General features: G+C 37.3%; 1 protein-coding gene and 1 long non-coding RNA gene across 7 annotated transcripts in view; one reads left to right on the plus strand and one right to left on the minus strand.

Moving 5' to 3' along the window:
• KCNQ1 (potassium voltage-gated channel subfamily Q member 1) overlaps positions 1 to 26,494 on the minus strand; it is a 330,957-nt gene that overhangs the window by 117,523 nt on the left and 186,940 nt on the right. The window lies entirely within an intron of this gene.
• LOC147652507 (uncharacterized) lies at positions 2,638 to 6,229 on the plus strand. Its single transcript, XR_015288036.1, has 4 exons — positions 2,638 to 3,984; positions 4,084 to 4,167; positions 4,761 to 4,808; positions 5,740 to 6,229. It is a non-coding gene; the product is annotated as an uncharacterized LOC147652507 (long non-coding RNA).

Raw genomic sequence — 26,494 nt, forward strand, 5'->3', positions numbered from 1 at the left:
ACTATTCTTTCATCAACTTTTATTTAAGCAGTTTATCTTACTGAGATTAGGATCTCTCCTATAGAGCAAGACCTGGCAAACACAGGCCTCTGGTTTTGAATATCAGGCTATATTTCACTGGGAATGAAGTAACTAGCAGCCTGTCATCTCACCATAATGTTATAAACTCCTCAATCAGGCAATAGGAGAACTAATACTAACACATTAGTAATAATTTCTCTTCAAAAATATGTAAGAGCATTAAGATGACATATTGTTTATTTATTGTTCCTTAAGATCCCAAATCATTTTAATATCAGTTTAGCCTCTTCTATGGCTCACTGGACAAAAAACCCAAAACCCAGCAGAGCCTGTTCAAACTTTAATCCTAAGACACAGCCTTCATCTTGATTTTGAAATTATTTTTTTCATTTAAATTAAAAAAACACAGTGTAAAAGAATGGACTGGAATATCAGCATTGACAAGATGCATTAGTCTATACCTTGTCAAAGTTCCAGTACTTGCAGAAATTCACTCACATACGTAACACAATGGGGTGTGATTAAAAACAGAAATGGGTCCAGATTGAAATAAAGTATGATGGTATGTCATGCTGAATCTCTACCCAGTGTTATATTTTAGAGAAAACTCTAAACCAACCATCCCAGGACGGCTGACAGGAGTAGAGGAAAAGTAATTTTAAGCTTACTGCAAGATCACTCACCCACAGACAAAGTGTTTGCCTGTGGTAATTCAAGCTCTGTCCCTTTACTGGCTGCAGTTCAGTGAAGTGGTACCTCTGTCCATGTCTCCTGATGAAAAGCTAGGGTGTCTCTGGGCTTCGCTGAAAAGGTTGCAATTGATGAAAAAAATATCTCTAAAGTGGCAAGAATGGACACCTGAACCGTTTTCAAGTGAAGAAATAGCTGCCTGAGAACAGCAGAAAAATGAATCATGAAAAAGAATTCAATCTTAGCCACTGGGCATGTTGTGGAGCATCCAAAAACACAGTCATGGCTCAAGCTCTTTTATGTAACTGTAGTTGTAAATAAAGATTTGGCGAAAACAGAGAGTGTAAGACAAAAAATTACGCTACTAGCCCAATTCTGTCTTATGACCAACATTTGGTATGTCAAATGGTGTGGTAGCAGGTCTCCATAACCACAAGAGTAATGTCTTTTATTTTTAAACAATTTCAAACCAAAGACTGACTATTCACAAATACATACTTTGTGGAAAACTTGAGATTAGACCATCAATGGCTCCATCTTCATGCTTTTATCACTAAAGCTTTTACAAGCAACAGTCCCAGTTCAAGTAGACTGCCCAAGGCTTCACTTTTTCCGTGCAGATGCTCAGATCCAGACATCGTCTTTGTCTCTTGTGAACCCAATGATGATATTGGTATACAAATGCCACTGGGATTTCCAAACACGTGCATCAGACCATCTAACTAGGTTGGGATGGATATACAGTTCTGAAAAATCTCATGAGACTATCTAAATTACTGTGATCACCTGACCTATTCCATATGTTCACAAATTCTGAGAGTAAGAGGGAAGAGGCACTTTGCGTTTTGAAAGCCACTAAAAATAGGGACTGCATCACATTCACTGAGTTATGGATTCCAAAGAGACGGATAAATCCTTCCTTAAAGCACATCCAGGGCAAAAGTTCAAGCCCAAATGTACCAAGTTGCACTGAAGTCCCCATCCTGCCACAGTGGGTGCAGGACTACGTGCATGAAGTCAAGGGGAGAGCACAGGCCTGAACCTACACACTGGCTTGGCATACCAGTATGCCAAGGGATCAGTAGCAACTTGGAAAATTTGTAGATACAAGAAGACATTTAAGACAGAAAATGTAGAGTACATGTTGCGGAAGATTCTAGATACACACTTATTAATAAGGTTTGTGTCTTTTGTGTGGGAAAATCTGACCTGAAACATCCAATTTCTCTTGTTCAATCTAATAGTTAAAGAATACACTGTGTTATTACTATTGCAAAAAGGCAGGGAATTTTATGAGCTGATATGCTGGAGACAGAAACTGGCTGGGACTGACTACTCTGGTATGTGAACTCCATTTCTTTCTGCGCTTCAAAGCACAAGCACAACTCAAAAATGTATTTTTTTTTACTAGAATTATCCCCTGGTAAGTCAGATATGGAAAACAGAATGTGTTTTAATTACTTTTCCCCCTCTTAATTAAGAAACTGTTAACAAGCCCAGCTGTATATTTCAATTTAACTTCTGTTACATAGAAAAAAAAATGTATTTCTTAATATTCCTATTTCATTGTGTAAATATGTGATGATTAACAGTTGAATACTTTGTTAGAAATATCAGATTACTTTGTAAATTTACAGCCTTGCAACATACATTTTTTGCAAAGCAGTAATTCCTCAGTAAGGGTTAAGTATCAACTCAGTTACAACTCAGCATAGGGAGCAGAAATGCCTTGATCCTGGCAAGTTTTAGGTGGGCTTTATTCATTCTAGAATTTCCCTTTTTTGTGTGTAAAATAGATGCACACATAGCTCTCACTTTCAAGTGTCTTTCCTACAAAAGAGGTAGAATCAGGATTTAGCCAGAGCCTCAGCTGGTTCAAATCAGAACTGCATTAATTTAATTAGGCAATTAGAAGAGCACTGCATCAGGCCTTCCTCTCCTCCTTTCTCTCCATATCCCTGTGAGCCAGCTCTCTTCCCTACCCACCTTCCTTCACATTAGCTCTTGGCCTCTCTCTCCTCCTCTGACTTTCCTACACTCAGATTTTTCTACTTTATGTTTTCTGGATCTGTCCTGGGGTTCCTCCTCTCTCTTGTATCAGTCAAGCTTTTTGTCCCCATTTTCACAGTCCTTCATAGCTTCACTGTGACTTCAGCCATCAAATCTCAGAGCCGTCTTCACTCTGTGTGCCACCACTCAATAATCATGCAAACTTCTCTCCACATTTCCCCTCTTGCTGCCCTTTACCAACCAATTCTGCAGCAGAACCTTTTCCTATTTCTCCTTACTCATTAGTTCCACACCTTTTTTTGTGACAATTGAACACAATTCAGAGCATACAATCCTCACATCTTGAGGACCACAAATGCTGAAAAGGAACATAGTAAAATTAGGCCTTCATTGTAGCTATTGGTTTTGCAACCATGCTTTCTCTGCTAAACAAATGATACAGATGCCTTAAAACAAAGCAAAAACTTGTTCTTTCAAATTTTATGAGACCAGAGTTGGTTTGGAAGAAAAAGGACTTACCAAACCTAATTAGCCCTTCCTAGTAAGCACTTTGCAGATAAGCTGCAGTACAAGGCCATAAATGATTCCATTCCTGACTGATTATTTAATAAAAATATCTATTTATATAAGATAACATACATAGTAATTAATATACAATGTTTGTCTAGGAAAGCAAACAAGAATTGGAGAAAAAAAGGTGTAAACTTTGATTTTGAAAACACCAAAAGTGAGAAGGTATTTTAAAGTGATACGGAAGGCAAGGAGACTTTCAATAGACACCTCAGTGATGCCTCACTGAGAATCTTCTGAGAAAGTGGGGAAGTGTGAAATGGGAAAAGTGCACTGAAAATCAGTAGTACTTTTCTACCAGCTACTTTTACAGCTTGCCTTTATATCCATGAGCTCTTCACAATCCAAGTGCAGGGAGGAGAGCAGGCTAAAAGTATGCAGGAACACTGAAACAAAACTAGGTTCATTTGTGCTCTAGAGCTTCATGGAGTGTTTATCAGCACTGAAGGTGCTAATGCACAATGCCACCCTCGTATCAAGAGCAGAGTTCACATTCTTCAAGTCTTAAATTTCAGTTTTATTATTAAGCCCTGCTCACTTTGGGTACTGGAAAACAGTTATGAGCTTTGAAACAACATCAAAAAGTGCAGGCATAGCCTTATCATACCCCTGGAAGAGATTCTTGTTTCAGTTTAATGCTGCCTTCCTCCCTGGCTAGGATGGTATGAGAAAACCAGCCAAGGGTATTCCATGGTGTGTTTCAGCTAAACCAGGCTCCAAGGCTCTATTTTCTCTTTCCCCTCACGTGCCCTTTTTATTTATTATGCCCTTATTATTTTCCTCTCCTTCCAGTTTGTGAAAGCACACTCTCTCCAGGTCAGTCTACTGAGACCTTAATGAGAGCCTGAGCAACACCACAGGTACTTGTGCAAACAGGTAATTATCTAGGCTTTTCCACACACAAAAGTGCAGGTGATATTCTCCCTCCTCCCCCCTTTCTTTCCCCCTACATAATTTTATAACTCAGTTTTTGCATGGCTTTTAGAATACAGAAGAAAGAACATCCAGTAGAAGAAAATTAAAGTTGCTTTTTCACTCAGCACTTCTGAGTTACTATTGATTTTCCTGGAATTTGCTGACGAACAAATAACGTATCCTGAATTCAACTTTAAAATCCTATTAATTATCCTGTACTAAGCAAATGCCAGGTTATAAGAGTAAATGTCACGTTAAAATTTGTTACAAGTAGTGGCAACCCGATATTTATTGGCCTGCAGGTCTGCAAGTCCCATTTTGGCCTTGAGGTGTCTGATCCTGTGAAAAGCTGTGGCTTAATGGGATAGTCAAATAATTAATATAGTTGTATATTTTCTCTTTCTTTGCATGTTTTTAGAGTAGCTTGGCTTGTAAAGATGTAGCCTTTTTTGGAGGATTTTGTGAGTAAGATATTTGGATCAGGAAAAAACTTGGAAGTTTTGGTGGTATTTATAGCCTGATTTTGAATTGTAATGTCAGCAATCCATTTACAGATGTTTTTCTTTGTGGAAGAACTGGACAGATTTACAACTTTTCCATAGGCAAGTATAAAATGCATTAATTACTCATTGCTTGTTATTATTTTCTTATCATTGATAGGATATTTTCTTACCATTGATGGTGGACTTGCAATGTTGGGTTAATGGTTGAACTTTATGAATTTAATGGTCTTTTCCAGCCTAAACGATTCACTGATCATGTTTTAAATTAAGTAACAGTCTGGTCAGAATATAAGGAAAACCAAGCTGATAAACTGCTTAAAACCAAACCCAGACAAATTGCAAACAAGTTTGAGCGACTGCAGCCAGAGAGACTCCATCCTGGAGTGCCCTAATGGGAAGCTCTTAAAAATCTATGTTTGTTTGCAGTTTATGCAAAAATGCTGAGCCAGGCAGGGGCAGCTCCTTGTGGGTAGAAAACTGATGACCATGCACGAGATGAAGGCTCTGTTGTGCATTTCAGGGTCAGGGACTCAGCGATGACTTTGTTCAAGCCAGGGCTGATGTCTGTTGGGGAGCAGCTCTGGAGCTGTGACTGCAGCTCATCCCATGGGCAATTTATCCCTGTAGGAATGCCAGGGAGTGGCCAATGAAAAGTTAAAACCTATGAAAAGCCGCATCTCTTGAGAAGAGCAGAGCTTAACGCGCAAGGCAAATGTGCCTTTTGCACGTAACTGAGAATTTCTGCCTCTAGCACTTCTTGGTAGCACTGAGTTTTTTTAAACACACTGAATGAATTCCTAAAGATGCAAACAGACAGAAAAAAACACTCAGGCAAACCCTACCAAGTATTCATTTATCTCAGAGTTGCCTTAGACCGATAAAAGTCCGGTCTTTAATTGAAACAAAAACAATGTCACTTAATCTCAGACTAAACCAGAAACAAATGTTTTGAGTTTTGGAAAACTCTTGGGATTTTATATTTAAAAAGACTTAAATATATTTTCTTTGCACTAATTATTTCTGTTTGCAGGTCAAGACATGAAGCACCAATGATAAAATGCCACAATAAGGACCACTTTTGTAGAATTTCCAGTCTGAACTGGGAGCAGGAAAAAACAAACAAACAAACAATAAATCAGCTCAAAATCTTTTCCCTCAAGACTTTCATGACACAGTTTGAAAACCCAAGAGATTTGGATGAGTCTGAGAAGCTCCACATGAGGCAATTTTTGCTCAGTTCTCTGAATGTTTATCCACTGCCATTTTATTGAGAAGACTAAAATGACATTGCTCTCTAGAACAGATTGTCGAATTTGTCTTACTTGTGCTGTAACCAAATGCCTCTGCCTATGTTTAAATGCAAGTCTAAATACACCTAAGAATACTTTTTATTTTATAAGTTTAAATATGATCCTCTTTTGAACGGTATTTATGTGTGTTGTCTGTGTGTATATATGCACAAACCAGACAAAATAAAGCAAATGAAAATAAACAAATAAAATTATTTTTATTTGTATAAATCTGTGATTAAATTGAATTTGTGATTTATTTTTTTTTCCACTTCCTTTTTTCCCCCAGAGGTATGGAGGGTGCTGAAATGTTTTCTCCTAGACAACAGCCTGTACTTATACTCGTAGCTGTTTTCCAGGGACACATTGATACCAATCCATTAAGACAATTATTTGTTTGCAGTCAGGTCTAAAATAAAGGCCAAATAAAATCCTAAATTATTTTTCACATCAGAATGTTTTTCTTAATCTGGGTTGAATGCAGTTACAATGTATTTAAGTGAACAGCAACTGTGGAATTTCTGAACAGCATGTCCAGCTTAAGATTCACATTCCAATAAAATTAAAGTCTTAGGTGGCTACAGACAATATTTTCTAGTACAAAATGCTATCCCAAAGCTTGTTTTTATTCTGATACTCAAAATTATAAAAGTAAAGCACTATAAAGTTAATCTTAAAATTCAGTAATAAGTATTTCTTTTACAGTTCTGACCACATCACAAATTAAGCTATGTACAAACTATACCTGGACACTCCTTTACCTTACTGACTCCTTACAAGGTAAGTATATAAAATAAGGCTAAAGCCCCCTATCTGGTTTCCAAAAGACAGGTTTTATTATTTTGAATTTCACAGATGTGAACTTGTAGATGAAAAATGGAATCTTACTTTACTTCACATTAATCAGCACAGCACAAAATGCTTTATCAGTAGCAATACCACAATACTTACTGTTTTAATAGAAGATAATAGCTTTAATTTCTGCCTGTGTGTATATATGAATAAATATATATTTGCTTGCTTATTATTGGAATGCTTATACTGAACCACAAAGTTAATTCTCTTCTTTATCAGGGAAGAAGAATATTAAGAGTAATTGGTTGGAAGAAAAAATAAATGGAATACAAAATGGAGAAAATATTGTATCCCCTAAATGAGGTCAGGCCCTTTCAAGTTTGTTGGTTTTTGCAAGGATTTGATATATAATATATAAGCTTCAATAAGCTTCACCATTTTAAAACATGCTGATCTACATATAACTTGAAGGCCTAAAGGCTAGAAGTCCAAGAACCCTCTTTTAAGTCAGTGGCAATTTAGAGAATTTTTGTGCAAGAGCAAAAATAACTGGTATGAATCTAGTGCAATAAAAAAATCTGCCCTATTGTGTGTTACTCATGTGTGTTACTCGGTTACTAAGACAGCCTTAAATAAAAACATGTGGATTACATAATCACATATAATTGTTTAGTTTTTATAATGTACCCTCACCTAAGAGGATAATTGGCAACGATGACTGAACATGAGAACTTTTGACCTGAAATTACTCTTTTCTTTTTCTGAATTCAGCAGGAACATGCTCTCTGTTCTCTCAACAATTAAAACAATTTACAATAGTCACTATTTTTTATTTAAAAGATGTGCTTGGAGAAGATTGAGCAGTTCTTGGAAGCTGAGGGAAAATATTCAACATAGTGGTTATCTATCTTTAAACAGGAAAAATTACAGCATAGAAGCTGGCATTGACAGTGCTTAAATCAATATACTGGAAGTATCACAGTATAATTACCTGTCAGTGAAAAAGAACCAAGAGAATGTCAAGGAAATGCCATTTATTCTCAGTTTTTCTCACACACGTGTGTTTCTCTCACATATTTACTAAAGGCACATTCACATTAGTTCTTGAAGAGAACATAAAAGGCAGAGACAACATAATAAAAGAGGATGTGGACTAAAATTGTTTCTTATCTTTTTCCATTTGTGGAGAGCTGTCCTTTCACAAGGGTTAGCACAGATCTGATGGGGTAAAATCTTGGCCTGCTGAAGTCAATAAAAGTTTTGCTATTGATGTCACTGGGTTGGAATTTCTTCTAATATCTTTAGACACCTGGACATCTGCCTGAACATCTGCCAAGGTTGTCTCTAAAAAATCGAAGTGCAGTTTCTTACAAATACTATGATCTGTTGTTGAGGACAACTTCATCCCATTAAAAACTACTTACAAATTAGGGTTCATTAGAAGTTGCTGTGCCTGACTTGTTTGGTAGATTTATTATGGAGCCCTCTCACTTAAGAAAACATAATCAAATACTTTCTTGCTTTCCAGAACCACATTTTTCCAGACCCCCATCAAAACATGGTGTAGTAAACCGTTTTTCCAAGGGTACATGGGAAGCCTGTGGAAAAGCAAAAAATTCAGAGTCCTGTGAAATTATTTGAACATATTCCTCTTTTTTTTTTTTTTCAGAAGTACCAATCAAGAATGAGAACATGAGGAAAAAAATGAGGGAGGTTTATACTGGTGAACTAACATTTTTCAAGCTCAGCATTTCCTAGAAGCACAATGAATTAAAGTGCAAGGCAAACACTGTACATGCACAAACATATGCCAGGTTACTTCCCAGTTTATGATCATATATGCATTATATATACATTAAAATATTTGTGTATCTCTGCTTATAAAGGCACAAGGAACAAACAAGTGTCTGCCTATGAAAGGCAATACTTATGTGACCATTTATAGAACAGTGACAAGAAGAATACAAAATCTATATTAAAACAGAAGAAAATTTAGAGAGATCTTACTACAGCTGCTAAGTATTAACAGCTCTTTTCACATTGCATTTTTGTTTCTCACTTTTTGTTTTTAATGTAGTCTTCCTAACGATGCTTTCTGATTATTTTGAAAATTTAATTTCCATTTAAATTGCTATTATGTGGGAAAAAAGTGTAAAAATGACTGTTTTTATAAAAGCAGGGTCATTGGCAGGAACCTAGCCTCACCAGGTTTACTGATGTTAAAAATAAAAAATAAAAAATAATGGTACAGTCTAAGTTTATTAGTTCAAAGCACAGTTGCCTGATATATAGATGGCATTAAACAGTGGTTACATGTTCTTGCTACGTTGATGGTCAAGGAAACTTAACAGTACCTGCCTGTCTCAAGGGTACATGCCCTGAAAAGTTTTCATTCTTCTAATATTTCACCTTATCTCAAATCACTTCAGACAACTTTCATTGAGCTAATATGAGTAATTTGACAGAAGATTTTCAGAAATACAGCAAGAAACATCCAGCCTTGCTACAAGACTGTTCAGTGCTTCAGCAGAGCACAAAGCCCCTCCACACCTCCGAAATATCCTTTTCCCTAGACACTGCAAGGCACTTGCTTGAGTAACATCATAACAGCAACAAAATATACAAAAACTCTGATTTTAAGGTTAACCAAGCACACTCAAGGCCTCAAGAAAGATATTGCCTGAGGATGGTGGGGGAAATATTTCTGGGAAGGCTGAGGAACATAAAATTAAAACCTTTTGTAGATGTTCATACTGTCAGGATGTTGGAATCAGATATGTAAAAAAAGGCACATCCAGGTGACTTCCCTGCTCTCAGCATTAAGCCACAGCTCCCAGTATGAAGAGTAAGATGTTAGTATTCATTAAATGTAATACTGTACATATATGATGAATTTTTAACTTCTGCTTATTTGGACTCCTTTGTTACCTAAATAGGAACAGTTGCTCGAAGTCCCCACACAGGAAAACTTGATGTTTCTATAAGAATGAGTCTCTCCAGGACTCAGAAACAGAAAGTATTCTAATTTAACTAAAAGAGCTTGCAGTAACAATTCCATGCTGCTGTCAGTATATGGACACTTCTACAGAGTGCAGTGGGCAATACCTCACAAAAGGTAAAACATCCCTGAAAGATTCTGCAGGGATGAGGCCAAAGGTTTTTTTCCCCTCTCATAAACCAGAAACAGATCACCAAAAGACTGTTTCAGGAAAAAAATATATTAAACAGAGGACTAACACATTAATTTTGCAGAATTGGATGTTAACGAAAAGACTGTGGCCTGGGCTGAGGTACAAACTTTCAGCTTGATAATATTTATAGAGTGAAGTTAATACTTCCAAACAGAATGATAAAATACAAAACACACGAAGCCCAGGAGACCCTCCAGATAAAGAGGCAGCCCAAGATGGCATATTTTTACTTTAAGTACTTTTCAAATTTTGTATTTCTCCAACATACTTCCTACCCCAAGTACTGAGGTCTTGTAATGTCCAAAGCACTTCAAGACAAAATTTTCAGCTTCTTGGGAAATGCTGGTATGAGAAACAATGGCACAGTGCAAGCCTTAATACAGAGAAGTGAAATAGCCCTGACCATTCTAAATTCAGATCAAACCTTTGTTTCAAGCTCACTTTTAAAGTGCAATGTAGAAATTTGCTATTGCAATACCATGTTGTTAAAGTTGTTTACCAGATTTAGAAAAACCTGATGTACTTAAAAAATACAAAGAAAAAATACAAATAAAATCCCAGTATTCTTGCAATGAGTAAGTAACCATGTTTTCAGCTTTGCCTTCAGCATATGGCTGCCACTGGTAGGGAGGTAGAATTCAAGCATGAGAAAGCAAGACCTTACTTTTGTCCCATTCAATTTGCCAAGCAATTCTGTTTCTTGTGGATTTAGTAACATATTACAGCCTTCAGTGAACAGTAATCATTGGAAGTCTTAGGAAACAGAAGCTAAGGATTAACCTTGCATTAAAACTACTGTTGACCTTATAAGAGTGATTATTTATTAGTCTGTGAAAATCATGACATAACCTCACAGCTCATATAACTATTCAGGTGTATTATAAAAATAAATAAATACCATCCTTCTCTCACGACCAACAGCATTACACTTGAAATCACTTGCACTTGCAGTTTTAATACTGATGTTTAACAGATCAACACAAATACAACATTCAGATTACTGTTGAGATTAAAAGGTTTATCAGTAAATATAATCATTGCCGAATGAATAAAAAAATGCCCACCATAAAAAGAAAGACTCCGGCTTGCTTTGTATTTAAGCTGAGTAAAGAATTTTGTTTAGAATATATAGAGTTAAAAAGCAACTACTTGGTCATACTCAGTTGTTTGTGCAGCACCAAATTTAAATCCAAGAGAGATTATGAGAAAATTTGCTGCAGGCTGTCAGACCTCATTAAGTTAATGGAACTGGTAAATTGGCACATTTCCAGCACATTGTAGAAAGAAAAGCGCTTTCAGCTCAACAGTGAAGGAGATCTAGTTTCGGTTTGGCAGCTAAAGGAGATTATTAGCTATAAATAATGGCTACACTGAGATGACTTATATGGGATTGCTTGACCAAAATGAAGTCAAAGAGACAAAAAAACATTAACATTTTGAAACGAATGATACAGTGTCTTTGTTGGATGGAATCTAGAACAGCTTTGTACACATTTTCCTTTTAAAGCCTTACTATTTACAAAATCATCTAAAAGTCTTTGTAACAAGTTTAGCTGCCACTGAACTCATTAACAGAGAGAAAATTCTTCTCTTTGTTGAGCCTTTGAATCTCTTTAAAAGATGCTATGAACCAGCGCTTCAGTGTGAGGTGGCAATGTGCTGTGATGTACCAGTATTTCAGTATAAAAGTATTACATTATTTTGGTCTGAATTACTGTGGCATGTTTTCAGAGCCAGGACAGAAGAAGGATATCTGTATCCACACAGAGCATGGAGTGGAAATCAGTAGACCTGGGAGATGCTGGTTTCCTGAGCCCTCAGAAAAGACAAGATGTGGAAGAATGTGAGAGAGAGAGTGAGAGCAATTTCTGTTGGGACAACGAGAACTGCATTTTCTTACATTTACATTTCTTACATATTTCTTATCTCAAGTTTCTAAATCGTAAACCTAAATGGTAAATCTTAAATAGTGAACTAAAGGAGATCAGATTATCCTCTGAATTTATACCAATAAACCCAAATTCTGGGGCTTACTTAGATACTGAGGTCTGTGAAGTTTGAGATTTCAAATATGCCTGTGGCTAGAACTGGTTTTATCAATGTACTTATCTGATTTGAAGTCGACTGGGTATTTTTCCATTCTTCTGCAGTGAAATTTTTGGAAACAGGTGCTGATTTACAGCACTTTTTAAAAAAAGTGCAAAGCCTGATTCCTTCTGCATAAGATGAGAACAACAATTCTACCATTTACTCAATTAATTCTTTCATTTTCCTCTTATTGCTTCTCTGGAACACATTTTAAAGGAAAATGAGCCCAGTTTCTGTGTGTATTTTGGCTTCAGCTTCTTTGTCAAGCAGTCAGTGCAGGGGTGCTTGTGTGCCCATGAGCGAGTTTGGTAACACCTGCCACCTTGCAGATGGGATTAGCATCACGTAGATCCTTTGTCAGCACTGCAGTGGAGAGACATTCACTTCTGAGAAACTCACTCCAAATTCACTCCAATTCCCCAGGCACCCAGGCACAGAGGGCACAGAGGCACTTCGATATCTGCACGTGCCTGCTTTTACTTTAGATTTACTGGTGAGTGACTACTGAATTCTGCCAAAGAAAGTAAACATCAGGTTCCCTCCCTATGAATGAAAGCTTTATTATGCTCTAAAAAATTCTGCACAGAAAAGGCTGCCTCCAACAACCAGCTGAGCTAAATGTGAAAAAGGAACAACAACAACAACAACAAAAAAACCTAACCCCCAAAACATTTATGTGGTAACACACAGTGCTTTCACTAGGGATCTCAAGGAGGAATACACCAGAATGTAAGAACACCAGTCATGTTCTGATGCTGCAGGACCAGTTTCAAGAGTTAGGCATACTAAACCAACTTTCATTCACTGCATCTCTCATGCAGCAGGTAGAAATTCAACATCTAAGACTTACTCACACTCTCTCCCACTCAAAAATACCCAATCTGAAATCACTCCTTATTTTTAATACTGCTCAAGAGTAGCTTACCTCCTTCTAGACAATAAAATTTAGCTTGTGAATGTTTCTGCAGGAATACTCACTAGGAAAATTTAGGTTACTAAGCTACTCTGTAACAGAATACCAGCATTCCTGCATGAAGTCCTCTCCATCCTTTGTGAATGGATAAATGGAAATCAGAGCTAAATAGTTTATCCAAGTGTTCTGCTTGAATAGAAAACTAAATTGACTCTTCCTTTTCTAAGTACCTTTCTTTTCTAAACACAGAAGCCAAAGAGAAGGCATATGGAAATAACAGCTACCATCACGAAGACCAAAATTCACCTATCCAAAAAATCTACTTTGGAACAGTTTTAACTCTTTTTTTCCCACACACTAAGAAGTGAAGAATAACTGCAGTTTAAATTAAATGTTAAATATCAACATAATACTTAACTAAGTAACAAAACTGCAAGCAAATACAAACAGGCAGTTTCTCCTACGATCTCTTTTAATAATGCAGATAAAACATTTTTTTCACTTGTAACTTTAAAAGTATGTAAGTAGACTTAATTTTCTCCCATTACAAGATGATATGCTTTATGCACTACAGACTTAAAACCAAGTATTTCATTAATATACCCAAGTAGTTCAGACAAGATCCTGGTCAGCAAATCTACCCCAAGAGACCTGAAGTGCTAAGTACCTTCTGATATTCTTCTCTAGATATCTAAGGTAAATGAGATAAAACATAAATGAGAGGGTTCTCCAAACCTAGGAACATTACAGATTTTGCAGTGTAGCTGATCATATCTCTTAACTGAACTCTTTTGACCCCCTACAGATTCCACATTAAATATAGGCAAATTGCCTAACCAGCTGAATGTTATAAACCTTGACAGGAGTGAGGACCACTCATATTTCTCATGATAAAGTTACATCACTGTTTTATATGGGTACTATAAGCCAGAAAATGCAAACTGATGCCTAAAGGCAGGAGTCTCCTATTGAAGGTAAAGAGTAAAAACAGGACAAGAAAGAAAGGAGCAGAGAAAGACAATTCTTCATTATGATGTTGGTGAGGCACTGGCATGGGTTGTCCAGAGAAGCTGTGGGTGCCCCATTCTTGCAAGTGTTCAGGGCAGGTTGGAAGGAGCTCTGAGCAACCTGGTCAAGTAGAAGGTGTCCCTGTCCACAGTAGGGCGGTTGCACTAGATGACCTTTAAAGGTCTCCTCCAACCCAAACTATTTTATGATTCAATGACAACTGGTAGCTACTTGAGCCAAGGCAAATGATTCTATGATTCTAAAGTATTTGAGCACATTAATAAACTTACTAGATAGAGTTTAAGACAGCCTGAATAGAGTGTCCTAATTTGAGTGCAAGATATTCCAGAAATAACAACATTCAAAGAAGGAATATTTCTGCTTCGATAGTGGCTGGTGTTTTATATAGCTGAAAGTGACAGTATACTGAATTTTACTGATCCAGCTATAACCATACATACACCAGCACTACACACTGCATTGTATCCCATGCCTTCCTACTTGGACATTTAACAGGGTGTGTTTTGACCACTTGTCTACTGTAATTATATTGATTTCCATACAGGTTTCCACCCACTTCCAGCTGTTAACCACAAACTTTTTTGTTCTTAATGTACGCCAAACCAAACAGTAGCCAAAATTACTTGTTTGCTATCAGTCTTTTGGGTGCATATCAAGATTGACACCCTAAAGATACAATCATTGAAGTCCTCATCCTTGTTCATTGTGGCCTTGACAAAAAACCAAATAAGATTCTATGGTAAAATTAGTTTAAAAAAAAGGTCTCGATCAGTCACAAATTGCTAATCAATTCTTTTCTTTCTGACCCCGAGTATAAATGATACAATGCTTCAAACACACCTGGCTATATATCTGTAATATTCTCTGCACCCTAGAACTGCATATGTAGGCTTTAGTTTTCAATCAGTGCCAGATCATTTGTTTTCAAGAAAAGTGGCTATAAGAAGACATATTTAGTATGCTTTTCTAGTTTCAGTTTAAGTATCTCTAAGTACATACTCCTAACAATTAATTCCTAAAAGGAAGTTCCTTATTTTTAGTTTCTATAAATGTTCCCCTTCACCTCTCCTGACTTTTGTAAGGCAGTATTTACATCACTTTGAAAACACCTGTGTTTGTCTGTAATTTATTTTTTTTATATGTATTCTTTTTTGTAAATAGTTACAATCTTTCACTCTTAGGCTATTTTATGTATATATTATTTATAAAAGACTTTTTCCACTCTGTACTATTTATGAGTAACTATCTCCTTCACGGAACTCATTCCTGCACAGAACTTAATTTTTGCCACTGAAATTAATTTTTTGAACTATTCAGGATTAAAGAGAGGTCAATAAACCAATTGCTTTGGGCAACGGTGCAAAATCAGTACTAGTAAAGTAATTAATGCCCTTTTCATTGTTTCCACATCATGGAGTGTTAATAAATTGGGCTTTTGTCGCTATCCAGTAATTTCTTTACAACAAATTTCTTCATTCCAATCCATCTTATTTTATGGCTCCCTGTTAATACTTTAAAATACCAGACTAATTAGGTTTGCATTTACACTGTTAAGTCACAAGCTCCATTTTCATCTCTGTTCAGACTCTCTATTTTCTGATATTCCTAATGAGGCAATACTTTTATTTAAAGGGTGTGATCCTTTAAAGAATTTCTAGTGGCTTATTAGTTATGTGAAGAGGATCTTTCAGGAGTTCCCACGTATATCGCTTAAGCACAGCACAGCAGCACACACATTAGCCATGAACACTAGCACGCCATTAAATCCAGGACCTCCTATAACCTGGAGTTCATCTTTTTACAGGATCTGCCTGCTTGCAACTGCAGCACTTTAATTACTCCCTTCACTCATATGATATTTTGACTCATTTCATGCATTTGTAATGTGCTCGACTGAGGCACAAGTTAAACATCTTCCTTACCTCCAGCAGAGGTGAAGAGAAAAAGCAGGACTGGGCAACGTCATCACTCAGGATGACTGTGGGACAGAAAAGAGGGCTTTCCCCATATTTCAGCTGCTGTATATTCCAAGGGAACCATCAGGAAATGCACAATAAGGAAGCCATGTCACAGACAGCAACTCGCCTGAGTATTTCATGGTCACCCACGTGAAAAAGGCGCCTTCTCCGTAAAATACAACCTCATTCCTCCATTCCACATTTCTCTTCTGCAATGTGAACTGATACGAAATTTTACTCTGAATAACTTGAGCATCTTCCTTTAAAAAGGAAATTGCAACAGTAGGAGGAGCCCTCTTGCTGAAAAAAACTGCATAAACCAAAATCTTTTAAACCAAAAAAATCTTTTAAGGACATTTTCTTCCTGAGAGGATAAAAAAAAGTCAAAATTCTAAATTCTCTCACCTAGCTGCTGCTCCTGAGATTTGCAGATAAAAAAAACAAGGTCACATGATGCTGGTCTTGGCTGGTGTAAAGTTAATTTTCTTCATAATAGCCAACATGGGCTATGTTTCTGATTTTTGCTGGACACAGTGCTGGTAATACAGGGATGTTTTCATTATTGCTGAGCAGGGCTTGCACAGAGCCAAGGCCTTTTCTGCCTCTCAACCCCATCAGTGAGGAGGCTGGGAGAGCACGAGAAGTTGGGAGGGACACAGTCAGGACGGCTGACCCCAGCTGCCCAGAGGGATATTGCTCACCATATGGCATCAGGGTCAGTTATACAGCTGGGCAAGAAGGTGGAAGGGGGATGTTTGGAATGATGGTGTTTCCCTTCCCCGGTCACTGTTATGTGTGATGGAGCCTGGCTGCCCAGCTGCCCAACCTTGGGAAGGGGGGAATCAATTCCTTGCCTTCTTGCACCTGTGGCTTTTGCTTTATGTGTTAAACTGTCTTTACCTCAACCAAGAAGCTTTCCCACTTTTACCCTTCTGATTTTCTCCCCCATACCACCATGGAGGGCATGAGGGAGCAGCTGTGTGAGGTTGGTTACACCCTGGAGGAATGAGAAAACGTGTTTCTAGCAGGTCAGCTAACCAAGCTGGAGAATAACTGAGCTTTCTCGAGTCCCTGAAGAAAATGCAAATATCTCTGCAAGGCCTTATGTGAGGGAAAATACTCTGCATGGGAGCATCATGTGTGGAATCAATGGTCAGTATCACTGTACCTCAAATGCTTCTTATGCCTTTGAAATGTTTTTTGGAATTAGTCCTCCCTCCTCAGATGCTGAGGTCCTACACATCGACATAAATGCTGTGTTGAGTTAATATACAGGTAACACTGAGATCTGAGCATGTACTCCAAGCCATTCTGAAGCCAACAAGAATTATGGCTGTACCTCAAATGTGCTTTTCTGGTCCTTCTCTGATTTCTGAGTTGCTTGCGGTGAAGAGAAGGAAGGGATAAGAGCCAAGCATGCCAAACACAGCCTACATCACCACCCCTGCTTCACTCAGAGGCGAATGAAGTCATTAACTTGAAAATCTGGACTTGGAAGAAGTTTGAAACCACTTACAACCTCCAAAATTCCACCTGGAAGATAATTTGCCAAGGTGCTAAGTGGAGACAGAGCCAAAGTTCCTGGTTCAGTCAACCCAGCTGTATGGCAGGAGCCTCCTGCCAAGAACGTGAAGGTACAGAATTCCAAAGTCAGATACAAGACTGAGCAATTTTCACAGTCCTACATCCAATTTAAATCCCTACACTGATGTTTGTAAAAGGTCTTGAAGATGAAAGGTACTATGCACAATAAGCCCTGAGTAAAATTATTAAAACCAACACTTCACGAAAAGAGATTAATTATGTTATTACTGTTTGCACATATGAATTTTCCATAAAAATAAAAATCTGGGCCCCAGTTCAACCAAGCATTTTAACATGTGTCTAACTTATAAGCACATGAGTAGTCCCATTTCAGTTAATGAGACCATTCCTGCTCAAAGGTTAGGCATGTGCTCCACTACCTGTGGCCAGGCCATGGGATTAGAGACACAGACACAAAGACAGGTACCACCTCTTTAGGCATCTTGACCTCAGTGACATGTTTTCTTATCTCAGAAGCACGTAACTACCTAGGTAAAAGTCTCTGCCCATAAATGTGACCTACACACCTAAAAGTCTGCCACATGCATGAGCCAGCATGTCCTGATATAGCCCCACAGGCAGGCATCCACTGACCTCTCCAAAGGCGCCTGCTGCTGAGGACATGACTACTTACTTGATGAAACCTTGTCCAGACCTTGGCTTTCAAATTCTATTGACTCCTACCACTTGCTGAGTACCTAAAGCCATATTTCCCTCCTCCTTTTCCCAACTTTGCATAGGACAAACGAAAACTGCATGGAGATCATTCCAGTTCTACAACCGCTCTTAAAGCTTTTACCACTCTACTGAGTTTAAAAGGTACAAAGCTACCTTTGAGGAGTAGGGTTAAATGCCAATAAAATTCAGAGGAAAGATTAAAACAATGGTGAAAAATTATTCTCAAGTTTTTCAAATAAATGTTGTCAGCATATCCAATTCTGAGTGAATACTACTCTTTAAGGAAACTGAAGGAAAAAAAAAAATCTCTAGACAATATATCTCAGAAATGTCCATGGCAAATACTATTCCTGTAGTTCCTTTATTGTATACACTTTTAACTGACTGGAGAGCATAGCTAATACTATCTCCACTTACCTCACTTCTTTAAACATAGCAATGAACAAACTTTATGCCCTTATAGTTTATGTTTCTGAATATTTATTAATTTTATGCTCTTCATTCTTTAAAGGATTCCTTAGGCTTGTCTTGAACTGTTGTCTTTAAAAGTTAATTCCAGGTGGAAAACAAAGCACTAAGCAAAAAGAGCTCAAGACTTGACTTTCTTTTTAAACTCTGAACAATGCACAATAACTGTCCTTTCCTGCGGTCACAATTATTGCAGAGAGACCAGGAGGTACTTCAAATTGATTTCTATGCAATTTCCATCTTGAGAAAGAGATCCTACCACTGAATTTTCCTTCCTGGAATGGTTCATGGGTTATGTAGTAAGACATGGACTCATTAAAAGAGAATCAAATGAAATTTCTCAGGAAAAGAAAGACCTCTCTTCCCTGTTTTAGTGATAGTGTATTATTTTGTGATACAGAAAATCTGCCAGGCACCTATTAGTCCATCTAGTGAAGTACATACTCTGCTTCCAAACATTTAATACTTTCTCTATTTTCAGATCAATATAGTAGGAATTTTTTCAGTGTAAACAAAACCTATACAGCTGTTGATACTTGGAAGTCAAACTCTCTTTACTGCTTGAAGAATATCTGTTTTGCTTTGCAAGCACCCATCAAGTGATGCAACTGAGAGCACCTAAAAACCTTCAAGAAATAATAATAGAGGAAAGAAAGCAATCCTGGCAGACAGAGAATATCCTTTTAGGTAAAGAAACTTTGCACCTGGTGCCCTCTTTGTTAATAAAAAGAAAAAAAAAAAATTTGGAAACTAACACTACTTTGAAAGAAAAAACTGGATAAAGTGAATACTAGACAGAAATAAATCACTAATCTTTTCAGAATAAGAACAACAGGGCTCTTTAATCACAGATATTTTATATAGAACTAATTAAAATGCTGCATAATGTAAAAAAGAGTGAAGCACAGAAACTAGTAGGAAACTTGTGAATGCTGCATTTAACAGCCACATGAAATACCTTTATTACTTGACATCCTCTTGCATAAAAACCACCGATAAGTTTTTCTTCCTACACTCAATAATATCCACCTGCCGATTTACTCTGTTTTGACATTCTCTTACACACACATACACAAGCACACACACACACACACACACACACACACGTGTAGATACACTCCTTATAGCCAGTGCTGTGAGAACTCTCCATCTGGTCTGCAAACTGTAGAATTTCCTTTCCCATCTATCTCAGAAATATAGTCCCATGACCCACGGGTCACCATCTGCTCAGTTACACTGGCACAATGCCTAGTATGCTTGAGGTAATGCCACCATCCTTTCCTCCAATTGTAAACTCCCAACAAGGCAGACATCTACCAGAGTGTTTGCACACAATGAGGCAGCTCCCAGTGAGATTATAGTTAAGACACCACAGAAATTCCCTTCATCTACAGTAGCCTAGGATGTGGGAATGACCAAAGACACATGCAGTCTCTCTTGATCAAAGGTCATTCTAAGGAACAAAGCAGTCAGTGCTGATGTGTCCAAGATAGCATAATATAACACACACACATAATTGTGTCCAGCATGTGTGGTTCCCCCCCAGTTCCTCTCTTAATGATCTTTGCTTCACTCAGTATTCATTTGCGTACAATCTCCTATTCTCAAGATGCCCTAGAGCAGAACAAATTATACTAAACATAAGTGAAATCAAACAAAGTTTTCATTGAGTACCATTCATAACATTTACAAACAAGTCTCTTGTGTTAAGTTTCTCAGAAATAATTGGCAGGTTCAGTTTTACACCACTAGATTTTCTTCTTTTTATTTTTAATGTGTACCTATAATATGGTAATGAAAAAAATTTCACGTGACTTATTTATCAAGAATAAAGGTAGCAGAAAATTGACAAGTTTTTTGTATCATAAAGACTAGCAGATAGGAACAAATATAAATTTTAACAAAATTAGAAAATGTGTGTGGAATGATATTTTTCACTTTTTTGCAAGTGCAATTAAATATTAAAAATCCCCTTAGGAATGAATGTTCTCTGGCTTATGCAGCAGATGTTACAGGTAAAAATCTTCTTTTACAGAGCTCCAGTAGTATAAGTCCAGAGTAACAGAAAAGTACATTTGAAATTTACCTCTATACTGTACTTTCCTTTTGAGTCCCACTACATGGAAAAACTCCATCGATTTTTGTTGCACACTTTTAGTGCCTCACTAGCTAGCAAGTGTTCTGAAACAACAAGCCAAAAGTCCACTGGCAGAACAAAACCAAAACAGGCCTTTTTCTACAAACTGGTGCCGCTTGTAGCACATGCTTCTCCCTAAGCTATCATTTCAGCTTCATTACTCAACTGTCTAACACTTTATTCAGGTAACATTACACTGGAAGAGTAATTTCAGCAACATTATGTTTATTAATCATCAAAAATGCCAAAGCTAAAAATAAAATCCAAACAGTGTGAGAATCCAGGAAGGGTTACCACAGCATTTCTCAAGGGATCAAAATGTCATTATGTTCACTCCTGGAGGGAATTTTCTCCTCCAAGCTTCAATCTTGCAAGAGGAGAGGTCAGACCTCTGGCAGGCTGTGCGTGTGTGTGCTCACGGGCCAGCATAGGTGTTTTCCCCAGCAGAGCTACACACACTGATGGGCATGAGGCAAAGCTCCACGGGTTTTTGCCTGAATTCAGCCCACATCACTCAAGCAGGTTTGGGTGAAAAAAAATGCACATTGAGGAAACTGCTTGCAACTATCTTCCTTTTTAACTGAAGGGAAATGATCTTGTCATTAGAACAATACAGAAACTCGGGTCTTTCTTGGAGCATTCCTTGACAGCACTAAAAAGCAGCATCTGTGATTTAACCCACACTCATCTACATTTTGCAGACAAAAACACCTTTTTCTTTCTAACTGCAAATTAGAGCAGGCAACATAAAGCTGTGCAGTCAGACAAGGTTCTTGGAATTCACACCGTGTGCATCTCCAGAAGGTACATTTCAGCTTGTGGCATAGTGCACAAAGCTGCCTACAATAACCTGATCCTGAGCAAGCTGAAAACCTAATTAGATTGACTATTTTTGATAACCCAACTAAATATTCACTTAATTTAGTGTCTTAATGCCTTTGACATGATCTAAATTCAGATGAAGCAGAAGCACAGATTATTTGGGAGAGCTGGAGCTGGTGATGGTATGGATGTCTGTGCCATTTCTACACACACATATATGAGAAGCATCAAACATCAAGGAACGGGGAAGAATTTTCTTAGCTGGAAAACAGCTTTAGGAAACCACTTGACTTCTAGAACCTTTTTCTTCTATATTTGAAGGTAACTTGATTTTGTTATTTAAGATCCATATTATTTTTCAGCCTCTGCTAGTGCTTCAGCAGCATGTGACCAGACTACATTACCTTTTGCAAATTTGCAAAATCTCCTTACAAAATTTTTTAATTAAGGGACAGTTATACAATGACTGGCTGCAATCTTCCTGATTGCTTCCTGAGCTGATTCTTAATATTCAACATCCAGCTGTCAGAAAACATAATAGGAAAACAGTCTGAGTAGATACAACCAAGGACTTCACATGGGATATAAAAGATCTTGGATATACTCCTGTGTGTCTCAGATAAAAGCATACTGTAATCATATGAACATTAAGCAGGTATTTGCAGCAATTACTATAGGGAATTAACTTGGAAAAATTGAAATTGCTTGGTAAGGTTATGAAAAACCCTCTGAGAAGAACTGGGAAGGAAGCAGACGTTTACTTCAGAGCGTGACATGGATCTGCACTCTCACATATGTGTTAGTTCCACACCACGCTCCCTGCCCCAGGGGACATCATGACTTGACCTTGCTGCACATTTCTCTAAAACAAGTTTCTTACAGAATTAACTGATTAAAAGGAAAGTGAACATCCAGAGCAGAAACAGGGTTGAAAGATGAATTTTATTTTTTCCTGGCTCAGTGTGTTTATTTTTTTTTTTGCCTTGGTTAGACCATTCCAGTAATGCTGTTGGAATATAAATGTAATCCACAAGTATGAGACTAGACTGAGCGCTGATTAATTTAAGTGTCTTAAATCCACAGCTTCGTGTATGAGCTAAGCTTGGGTCAGAAATGCCAAATTAAATAGTGGCACAACTCTTAAGAAATAACTTGTGACTTGGACAATCCATAAGGAATCAATAACAAATTAAAACCAGTCAGTAGCAGTGAACTGAATAAATGAGTCATTCTTCCCAAAACAAACCTAATAGTAAAGTTCATTTGTCTATCAGGAAATTAGTGCTGTATTTTTGAAAGGTGCTAAATGACTTTTTAGAGATATCATAAAGCTGATATTGAAAACCAGAACAGTTAAAAGGCACCTTTTCAAATTGCTTCTTTTACTTAATAGGTAAAAGTACCATGTTTGTGCTTAATATTTCAGTCTTCACAAAAGGGTAGAAAATTCTTTTGTTTCACTTTTGAAATGTTTACACAGCACAGCTTTCCCAAAAAGCCTTCTAGAAAAGTTGCCAAAGGATTTGGGAAAGATTATAAAATAATGTTATTCAGGATTAGTTCAGAAGCAGTAACTAAGCCCAGAACAGTGCTGGAAAATGGGCACAAAGTAAGATATTTGTTATACAGCATTAGTTAAAAATGTAGTTTGATAAGAATCAGAGCTAACAATTTTGAAATTTTCCAGGAATTCTAGAAATTGTGACTAAGTATGAAATTGTTGTTCAGACTTAGAGGACTTTAGTATTGGCTTATTCCACAACAGAATAACATTTAGCTTTTTTAAAATTCATACATATTCAGAAGGCTGGTAAAAAAACCCAAATATTAAAGACTTAATTATTTAAATTATTATTATAGTATTTTAATAGCAAGTCTTTGCTAACAAACTGTGCCTTAATTAAGATTGGTTGTATTTTCTTTTTGAAAAAAATTCTGATTGATGCATCTAAAAACACCTTTAAAAATAAAAATAAAAAAAAAACTCTTGGTTTTGCTGACAGTAAGGTTACCAGGTGTCGCTCAACAAGCTTTGAATCAGTTTCTAACTCCCGATTATATTTCAAGTATGGTAATGGATTGAGCAAAACCCTTTCTTACTCAATCAAAAGACCACTTCATGTAAAACTGACCAAGAACTTCTATTCTGCTGGATGTTTAAGTATTTCCTCATATCCTTCCATGATACTACACCCAGAAAATAACCTATTAGCACTACCACAACTTAAAAAACTGTTAGAGCTGGGCAGGTGGGTGCAACCAAAGACACAGTGCTCAACCCCCAGCACAAAAATGCTGAGCTATTCAGCGATCACCATCCTGAAATACACAGCAAAATGTCCCACTATGCACCCACTGGCTTTTACCTCCAATATCCCAACATTTCTTCTTACTAAAGCCTGAGAAAATTCCAAATATGTTTACACAAAAGATTTTGCTCAGTAGAAAACACTGGCTTTCCAATGCTATTTTTTCCCCTCCCAATACTCCATTGAAACATTCTATAAATAATTTTTTCCTCCAATTAACATGTGTTATAAGATCAGCAGAAAGAGCATAAATTATTGTTGCTGAAGGCATTTCGGTGTAATTTATTACTGAAAAGTCATGAGCACCACTTTGGAAAGGCCAGCCTGTGAATCTGTAAACCAAGGAAATTAAGAACTAAGCTGGTCTCTTTACCCTGAGGTCAATTAGAAATGACACCAGCAGACTTCTTGGTGACCTGGGGAGATTTATAGCTTACCATGCTAGGCCTGTGGTTCAGCCAGAAGATTAAGATCAGAACAGCACCTGGAAGACTGTCATCAGTTAAGACAGGCTGGACCAATGGCTCCAGGCTAAAATGTGCACAGGAAAAGAGGTCATGTCAAGTAGCCTTTGTTTCTACCAGGGCTAAGGCACATGTGGAAGGTACCCATTTGGGACAGAGCTGGGCTAACAAAGGTCTGATACAGGGGCATTGGACTGTCTTGTAACAGGAACAAAAGCAGCAAGCTGTCAAGGCACTCTGACTTCTCTCGTTACTAAAAGTCACCTCCGAAGATTATTTGCTACTTGACTAGGCTTCATGTGATTTGCAGATCTTGTTTTTTACTGCTTTTCCTTTGTTACTTTTACAAGTGCAACCATTAGCTGCAGAATGCTTCACATCATAAACCCTTGCAATTTAGGAAAAAAAAAATTGATCACTCTGCTGTGAGAATCTTATAAGAAAACAAAAAAGGCTGTGTCTTTTAGCCACTCATAAATATTTTATAATTTGGTAAGAACAATAGCCTACAAGGTCAAAGTTCAGGTCTGTAGTAGTCAACGAGATCCTTGCAAGACAATAAAAGGGAAAGCTACCCTTTGTTTTATAACAACTTTGGAAACAACTTCACCGAGGCGGTGGAAGCTTACAGACTTTCCATTGTATTCAAGTCATTTGTGCAAGTTGCTCTTATTACAGCTTTGATAAATGATGTTTGCAGTGGAAAAGCTGTTTAGGGTTTCTGAGCATTGTGAGGATTTAGATCCATGTCAGGTACTCAACAGGGATGTACGGAAGAGCGCACAGCTTAGAAAGCAATTGTCATTTTCTCAAGTAATCACTGTTCAGGCTCAAAGAAGTATTTCCTAATTTCTTCTGTATGTAGCATGTAGGCCCAGGCTGGAGGACAATTAGGTAAGAGGAGAACAGAACATAATCTCTGGGTTCTCAGTGCCACATGGCCCTTAAAATCGGAATGAAAGAGATATCTATCTCATAGAGTTGTGAGGCTTAATTAACACTTAGAATGCTATTTATAAAGTGGATAACTGAAACCCCTGGATGAGTCATTACTGACATTTGTTACTTCTGGGAACTATCTTCCAAGGTATTAAAGCCCTCAAAAAACCTCCCAAAAGACTGAAAGTGTCATAGCTGAGGATTTACTAACTTAGCCATGATGTTCCTTATTTTGTTATCATCTTTTGTTTTATAAACAAAACCCTTCTTGTTCATAAAGCTACAGGCAATAACTCTAGCTGTGAATCTGCACAGTAAGATGTATCACTTACCCAGATTAAAACACATCTTACAATATCATGTGCCCAGAAAATATGAACCCCAAACTTCTATTTCCAGCTTCAGCTTTGTAGATGTCAGCTCATAGCCTCCCATTTTTTGTGCACAAAGTTTCTCATTTCTGCTTCAAAACTTGAGGTTCTTCTGGGTTTCTTTGATGTCCTTAGAATTAAATAATAGTTTGCTCAATTAAAAAAACTTGAAAAGCTTTCCTACCCTTCCCTCACCTTCTCTCTTGGAAGGAGAGCCAGTGCATGCCATGAAACACTTAACATCAACCAGCTAATCACTGGTGTTTTGAAATGGGTGCCTCTAAGTTTCTACACATGCAAACAAATGTTCCACTTATAGAAATAATACTAAATAACCACCTGTTTGATGGAACTGACTGAGAGAAAAAAACCCATTAACAAAGTCAAGAAAAATGCAGATGTGACTGTGAGCTGGCTCCAGAGTTTATATGCAGTAGCTTTTCCAGCTGTTTAATTAGGCAAACATCGATAACAATCCCGGAATACCAGACACAAGCACAGTGTAGGGCTTTTCTTGTTGTTTATTTGTATCAACTGAGACCATCATAAGCCTCTACTTCCCATCTTTACAATGATCTATTCAGTATGGACTTAAACTGCATATAGAATATTACTTTTTCCACAAAACTTGATGTTCCTCACAGTGTATTAAATCTCTCCTCAGTAACCACAGTCAGTATAAAATTTAAATGCTTTTAAATGTTTCAAGCTGTCACATCTTTGTCCTCCATGAGATTGGAGAAGGAATAA

This window comes from Cyanistes caeruleus, chromosome 6 (assembly GCF_971803275.1).
Source record: "Cyanistes caeruleus chromosome 6, bCyaCae1.hap1.1, whole genome shotgun sequence".
NCBI classification, from domain to species: Eukaryota; Metazoa; Chordata; class Aves; order Passeriformes; family Paridae; genus Cyanistes; species Cyanistes caeruleus.